This window comes from Saccostrea echinata, unplaced genomic scaffold (assembly GCF_033153115.1).
Source record: "Saccostrea echinata isolate AGI-Se365-2 ecotype Australia unplaced genomic scaffold, CSIRO_AGI_Sech_v1 ptg000041l, whole genome shotgun sequence".
Taxonomy (NCBI): domain Eukaryota; kingdom Metazoa; phylum Mollusca; class Bivalvia; order Ostreida; family Ostreidae; genus Saccostrea; species Saccostrea echinata.
The window spans coordinates 858023-866884 of NW_026889790.1; positions in this window are offsets into that span (position 1 = coordinate 858023).

Sequence of the window (8862 nt, forward strand, 5' to 3'; positions counted from 1 at the left end):
TAGCGTCGTGAATCTTAATTTACATAGTTTTAATCAAGACCTTCTTCGACCCTTCAAAAACATAAAATATTCATGTAGACCTCAACATTGTTCCAACCAGCAAAAGTACCGACTTTGTACGGTAGACCCCCCCCCCCTCAAGTATTTCCCGGGAAAATGGTTTTAGAGGGGGAGTCCCCCGGAAAAACTGGATCTAGAGAAGGATTTCTACTAAGGAAAGCCAATATTTTCGAGAGATCATACACAGCTTAAAAGCTATAAAGTGTGACTACCCCTCAAGCCAATTTTCTCTCCACCTAAATTTTAGTTTTCGGCTTTTGTTTTATATTTTTCATAATTTTTGCCGATTAAGGAAAATAATAAAAGAACTTCAACACCCTTTTTTATCAATGCCGTTCCTTGATAGTACTACTTTAATAATAAGTGAACTTACAAAGGCTGATGATTTTAATGGCATTTGCCCCCCCCCCCCCCCCCCCCAAAAAAGCATTATAGAACAGATATAAAGAGCTAGGTTTCCATAGTGTTCTTTTTCTTCCTTTATTTACTTTCATGAAAATAGATATTATTAGATATTATAATTCATTACATGCATTTTATAATACAAAAGCAAATCTTTGAAAAGAAAATATAAATTTTTTATGGACATGCACTGCCATTTTTATCCTCGCAACAAAAGTCCATACACAACCCCCCATGAAAGTACATTTTGTCATTACAAAAAGTACTGTATAACAATAACATAGGTTTCCATAGTTGAATGTATATACAATGTAGAATTGTCATATAATTTAACGCGTTATATTTTCTCCTTTTCTATATAGATTACAAACCTCTCTACGCATAATTACGAGAAATCATGTAAAACTGATTCATTAATTACTGGTTATCAAGTGACATGGATTGATTTTTTACTCAAACTACAAGTATACTTTGGCCCCATGTTTTTTGAGAATTTTTGTTCCATCTTTTAAGTTAGGATGAACTTTCCCTCAAAATGAATAAATTATAGTTAAATAAATAAAAAAAAAAAAAAAAACCAAGGAAAGAAAGAAATAAAAATTAACCCCCACCCCACCCCAAAAAAGTCTTTCTTAATATTACATTATAGAAATTGATAATGTGAAATATTGATGATAAGAAGCGATGCGTAATAAACTTGTAATAGGCGTCGGAACCGGAGGGAGGGCTAGAGGGGGCAGCCTCCCAAACTTATTTTTTCAAAGATAGACATAATATAGGCTTTGAAAATTGGGGCATAGTCCCCAAACGTTTTTTGGGGGTGGGGGTTGGTTTAGCCCCCCTTTTCAATTTTTCAGTAAATATACTATTATTCTAATCTTAGTTTATTTTTCAAAAGAACGTTCTTCATTGAAAAAAAAGAACAAGGTTTCAGTAAATATATTCTGAAATTAATATATGTATATATAAGTTAGTAGACAAATGATATAGAAAGCTGTATATCACAGTACAGAACTATACATGTACATAAATCTGGGGGTAATGTGGGCGTCAATATCCAAAATTACGTTCATTCATGCAGTTGCTACATGTAAGAGATATTTCCATGCAGGTGCTAAATGCTAATTCCATGCAGGTGCTATGTGCTATTCTGAGTGCATATGCTACATTAACTTTTAAAAAATTCCAAAGATAAACAAATAAACCATGTGAATAAGTGCAAGCAAGGATGCATATTTATAAAATATGCCAAAGAAGGTGAAAAAAAAAATAGATACATACTTTTGGAAGAAAGCCCTAAATGTAGGTGTGAAATCATGTACCCCATAAAATTAGACAGACCGCCTCTTTCAAGGAAACTGAAATTTTAGCTTAAACTCAAAAAAATTCATGTGACTGTATATTGAGTGTATATATGAAGAAAGAATAAGGAAAAATGACAAATGGTTAACAGAAATTAAGAATGCATTTGCATGATCAACCTTGTTTAATTTTTTTTTCAAAAGTCCTATAGATTATGCTATAATCAAGCAAAGATTTTTTTTTTAATGTGTACAGTCAAAACTCTTTAATAGTATCAAGCAAAAATGTTTCTGGCAGATTGAATTCTAAGAGAAATGTTATCCACCGGTCGTCACATACATGTACAGTATTCCTGACTCGATACTAAAACAAACAGAATCTGATGAAAGAGGAGGGAGGAAGAGTAAAGAAGTAGCCAAAGGCGGATCCAGCACATACTGGCGGGCGTCGGGCATCCCCCCCCCCCAAAACTTTGAGTTTTTTTTTTTTTCTTTTTGACTTTCGTAAATTGTGTTTGCTTAACTTGTATACACATTTAATTTATCCACACGTAACGACCAGGCACATAGTTTTAGGACTAATGATGAGCTAGTATCCCTAACCCAGGAAATACGATTTTAGAGTTTGGACAATTTTTTTCTTTTCTTTATTTTGTCAAAGAAAACCATCCGTGAACTGCTCTCCTCCTCCTTCCTTTCTAAAATTTTGGATCCGCCGCTGTTCACTTCTATCCTAAATTCATCTAAAATTTTGAGTAAATACGTAACAGCGCTGTCATGTAATTTGAGTGATTCATACAGCTTTCCATCATCGCTAAAATTAAACAGTTCTATATTGTTAATATTTTGTAGTTATTGTACAGTTTCTGCTCATTTACAAAATGAAACGACCACGAAGTGTTTGTATCGCAGTTATTGTATGTGACTAATTCCCTGGAAATCGTTATGAATGGACTAATCCCCGTGCGTTAGTCAAATGAGCTAATCCCTCTTTCGAAAGCTAATTCCCGGTTATCCGAAATGATTTTACTTTTACATTGGTATGATATGTGAATGGACTTATCTCCGTGTGTTAGTTCAGTGAGCTAATCCCTGCTTTGAAATCACGCCATCCGAATCCTCTAAATTTTACGTTTGTATCGGTATAATAAAACAGTTAAAAGTATATCATTGAGGGAGTTAGCAAGATCCAGTTCCCCTCGACCAGGACTATTTCCCTCGGCTTCGCCTCGGGAAATAGTCCTGGCCTTGGGGAACTGGAATCTTGCTAACTCCCTCAATGATGCATGTACTTTAACAGGAATTTAACAATCGTGACAGCATACTAATACTCATAGATTCAGTACTCACTAGGAAAAGGTGATTGGTGCATGCGGTGCATGTTACTTTGCATTGGTTAGCAAAAATTACAAGATGTTGTGCTTAACAACCCAAATCTTAATATAAATCAAACTATTCTTAAATACATTGATTTGATGTAAACTGGGATAAGGACTGAGATATGAGCGCACCAATTTGAAAAATCTCCAAATTTAGTATTTAGAATTTCCTTATTTACTACGAAATATTAATTGCCGGCAGAACTTTAACACTTTTATTAATGTTCTGAACTAGATGTTTTTTTCCAATATCAAGCGGTGCATGCAGTGCACATGTAATAAAAAAGAAAACATCATACAAGACTTTGTAAGGGACTAGAGGATATTATACATGCATCTAAAAAGAATTGGGCATAAATCAAATGAATGATACAAAATTAACTAGAAAGGGGTTACACTGACAGACCCCTTTCCTTCTTGTAAATGCATGTACATTTTATGAATTCCGAAAGCTCTGCGTTTCCTCTCCTTAGGGGGTTGGGGGGGGGGGGGGGGAGGTTATTTGACTCTATAAAGTTTAAGACTGAAAAATCCCAGGGGTAGGTGTACGGATTCCCTCATCAGCTCTAAATCCTAACTGACTATTGATCAACTAACTGATAACTAATTACAATGTAATTCTGAAACCAAAAGTAGATATAGTTGAACAGGAAGAAAAGAATTAATTTAGGTACGTGAAGATGAGTCAAAAATGAGATACTTAGCCCCCTCCATTTTCCGGATTTCATACAGGTATAAACTTTCATGTAATTTAATTTAGTCATTGAATATTTTTCAAGAATTAGATGAATTGTATGCTGTTAAGGGGTTGAGATGATGAAAACCTCAGTGCATGTATGACGTAATGAACATTCGAAATTTGCAACCCACATAATTATATTGAGTGCAAAAATTAAAATTTTACATGCATTTAAGCAGATTCTCTTTCGCATTCCCCAAAATCATGTAACAACGACTATTATAATGACGTATATTATTATCACATTTTATTTCATGCCTTTATATAATAAATACAGCATAGTTAATAAATCAAAACTGCACTATGTGAATACTTGGCTTATATAGTTGCAGACTCACATCCCTAATCTCCTCCCTTCCTCCAAACATTTTGAATCTGTCGTAAAGCAGAGAGAGATCTAGAAGGAGAGAGATGTTGGTCAACTGGTGACAAATGATGGGGAAAAAAACCCCTCCCCCCTTCTCTATTCTTCGAAGATATAAATTGAATTATTATGTTAATTCAATGTTAATTTAACGAAATGCCTAGCAAAATATGTGTCTCATTCCTCCTAGTTAGTCTTTTAGAGTAGGCTTTTCCTCTCAAATCCCCCTCACCGCGGAAAACTGGCTCTAGAGTAGGATTCTCCCAAGAAAAAAAATGAACTATAGAGTTGTAGGATTTTCTCCACTGAAATAACTAGAGTGGTAGGAATTCCTACACTGGATTCAGTTTGCCACTCCTTCAACCTATTAAAATATTCATCTAACCAAAAGCGCATTATTGGCTAATTGAAATTTTAAAAATGCCACCTACAAATAATTTCGCTTTAAAAGTTCAATATTTTTTTTCTAATTTTGTTTTTGATCAATCAGAGAGTTTAATTATTTTAGTCACTATATTTTCGAAGTTCTAATAGCTATCAAATGAATTTATCACACTTCATTTATGAAATCAATGTTATTGTAACATGATATCGACATTTATCCCATGTTTACCCCTTTATCCCGTGGATATGACTCATTGGATATTTTTTTCATATCCCACAGTTAAGTGCAGTTGTGACGTCACAATGGTTTTTGTGTTAGCGTGATGAAGTAAAATTAGTGGAGTCCTACATAAAACAGTGTAAACATTGGTTGTGAAGTATTAAACATTGGATAAAAAGAATCTCCCATGAGTTGTAGTTGGATATGACTTTTATCCAGCTCGTTGTGTGTTTTTATCCCCTCGCCAAGGCTCGGGGATAAAAAACACAACTCGTTGGATAAAAATCATATCCAACTACAACTCATGGGAGATCCTATATATATACAATAATGTTGATAACAATAATTGATTTATTGTCTTTCCTAGAGTTTTTTTTTATTTTAAATAAGTAGATGGGTTCCTATTACATGTAACTGAATGCCTGTAGGAACCTATCTATATTTGCAATTAAGAATAGAATTTTAAAATAGATATTTCCGATATATATATATATATATATATATATATATATATATATATATATATATATTTTCCTTGCACTTGCCGTCATAAATTTCTCTCTCTCTCTATCTCTCTTTGTCAAAGAATGGTATGTTTTTCTAAAGTTGCAGGCATGCTTTTGAAGCTTTCCTGGGACGAGCTTACGGCATATCATAGGGAGGAGAGAGATGGGGGGGGGGGCAACGAAGCTATCCTATCTTAGGAGACTTCCTTATCTTTGCCCTAACTTCAAGACGACGATGTGCTTATCCTAAGACATATCTAAATGATATTAGAAGCGCTGGTGCCAGGAAAACAACTAGAATATATTGAATTTACAGAGCTTATATAATTTAATCCAATAGTTTTTGTAATAATATTAATTTCTTTTATGAATTAAATCAATTAAGTAGGCACTGTGCCGTGTCACTGTATATGTATGCATTTAACCGTACAAATAGAAAAGAGAAAGTGTGATAAAAGAAAATACATTTATTAATTGATGAATGAAACATGTAGCAGGTTAAAACGTTCATAAGCGTGACTACGGCGCGGATGCAGACGGGCACTACCTCCAACCTTTCTACAGAGAGAGAGAGAGGGGGGGGGTCTGTTACATCTGGGGACGAACAACCACAAGAAGTGGCATTTTGAAAATAAATCTTATTATATCTATTACAGCTCAATACATGAAAACGGGATAAGAATGGACAAACCTGATAAAAAATTTGAAATGAAAATCGAGGAATAGCGATTATTTATAAAATTTCTGAAACATTTTATTATTACCAATACATATCAAGCGCGGATACAGGCATTTTCCGGAGGGGGAAGGAGGGTACAGAGCCGCGCACTCAAAAAAAAAAAAAAAAAAAAGAAGACTCAGACATTATTGTCAAGCAAGGATAAAAAACCATAAACTTATCCATACCTTATATAGCTATTTCGTTTTGGAGGGGGAGGGGGTGTTAAATCGCTTTGCCTTTATAGATATACAGAAGATGTATAAATGTATGTGACTTTCTATGCCATTGTAACAGGGGTCCGTGTTTTCTAGAGGGATTGGGTTTACTATTAATATCATTTCAACAACTCCCAAGGGGACCGGATCCCATGACCACGCCCCACCTCCCCAATTACGACATCTTAACTAAAGATATTCCTAAGATGCTTTTGTTTTACATCCAAAGACGTATCTTAAGATAGTCCTAAGATATGTACAAAGTATGCTGCTGGTTCTGAGTTGGTTGGGTAAAAGCCGCATATGATTTGGTGATAGAAAGCGAATTCGTGTCGGACGTCTGAGAAAAATTGATTGAAATTCTAGCTTGAAGTTAATTTTCAATCCAAATGCTTTTCTCATACGCTTGATGCAGAAGACAAATAATAATTTCAATTTCCGAATAGTTTGAATTTAATTCAGATTAGAAACTTCTATCCAATCTATTCTTTTAAAGAAATCATCAATATCTTTTAGGGCACGACAATTTTCATTCTATTGGGGGGGGGGGATAATTAAGAGGGGGACGCTGGCAGATTTTGGAAATAAAGAATCTGTTCTTGAAAATACATGTATAAAAAATCTCTGCTCCAGTGACCGAAATCAGTGGTATTAAGCCGATATCCGTGCCAGTAGGTACGCATACATGTATCCTCAGATGTCGAAAAGCTCCACAGCTTCGAGAGTTTACATCTATAGATATACTTATATATCCCTTCAATCTCTTGGTGAATTAAAATGATTTGAAGATATATACATATAGTCTTTAAACCTATAAAGCAGAGAGAAATTTGCAACATATACCTTTATACAATACATTAAATCAAAGGAAATGATTCAAGCGCTCAAAATCTGAATAATCACCAAAGAAAACCCAACATTTCAAGAAAAAGAATATGGGTCACAATGTAATTAAATATTGGGACTTTATCAAAGATTTAAGCATACACTTCGATATTGTGGTAGGCGAAATAATGTACGGTCGAATCTCCAAATATGTTACGGCTCCTCGAATATATCTGTTTTTGCATCTCTTCGTAGCATACAAAAATGTATATAATTATTATTTTTGCCTCATTTCTAAACTGTTTTTACAATGTATGGATTATTTCCGTACTGTATAAGGTGGAGACCGGTCCTTAGGATAAGACCGTATAAACCGAAGTCCCTTGTCGCAGTAGATGCTGGCACGAAAAAGATCTCTCTCTCTCTCTCTCTGCTCAAAAGCCGCAAGTGTCGTGTACAGGTCTAAATTTGCAGCCCCCCACCAGCAAGTGTTGGCGTCTCAATATGATTGAAACATTCTCGAAGGGACGTTAAACAACTAAGCAAACAAACAAACAAACATTTTTATACATTGTATTTACCGGTACATGTAAAAGTATATGTATTCTTTCTCTACATAAGATTTGGATTTGGATTCATCTGTCTTTTGCAGATACACCTGTATGCATGGTATTATTTAGTCTGAGACCCCCCCCCCCCCCCCCCACAAACACACACTTTCCACACTTTTCTGTGGTAGCGTTGAACCGCTTGCACCGTATTGTACAGAATATATTTCGTGCAGAAAAAAAATGAGAGTATTACACCACCCCCTCCCCCTCCTTTCTCAGTTTTAAGAATTTAAGTTTTGTAAAATTGTCAACAGCCTATTACCCTTCATCGCTTGTAAACATTTTGCTTTTTAACATTTAAAAAAAAATCCTGAATGTTTTCCTGTGGCTCAACCCCTCTCCACCTTAAAAAACATTGTTACAGACTTGAAACTACAAACTTTACTTTTCACGATTGAAAAGATTCATTGTCGGCGGATTTTTCCGTATTTCACGATCATGACAAGGAGCACACGGCGGGTATGACCGGTCGGCAGGGGATGCTCGCTCCTCCATGGCATCTGATCCCACCTCTGACATTTTAGAGGTCCGTGTTTGCATCATCAACCTTGTTGACGATAACATGTTTTAACCTAACGAGACATTTTAGATGCCTATTAACTAACCCTTCATTTGGATTTTTGATCTCAGTCTGCTTATCTTCAGGTATATGATTGTCCATAGAATAAATAAACCGTTTTGTTTTATAGAATAATCTGATTTTGACTTCTACAAAAGCTAAAATGTGATGAAATATTCCGAAATTTTAATAAAATATCATTTGAAAAAGCTGTATATCTTTAGAAAGAGAGTGATTTGGTTTGTTCTTTTTGCTGCTGAAAGTATAATCATTTATCTGCCTAAGATCACAAACTTTGTTTGCTGAAGTACGCAATTATCGTTGAATTAAGAAATTTAAAATCACCTATGTTTTCTAAACTTTACTTTCCTTGCACCGAATGCCCGATAACAACCGAATAGCCGATAACGCGTTGAGCAATGTGTGTTTGCTCTAGCTGCTCCCGATTTGTATTGTTTAAAGGACATTTGAGCTTGAATACCGTTCGTTATCTACATATATTTCATTCATTGAAAGGGCAGCTAGCTCCCCCTTTTTTGTTGCAGTATAGTCAATTCAGGGTAATGTATTAATAAA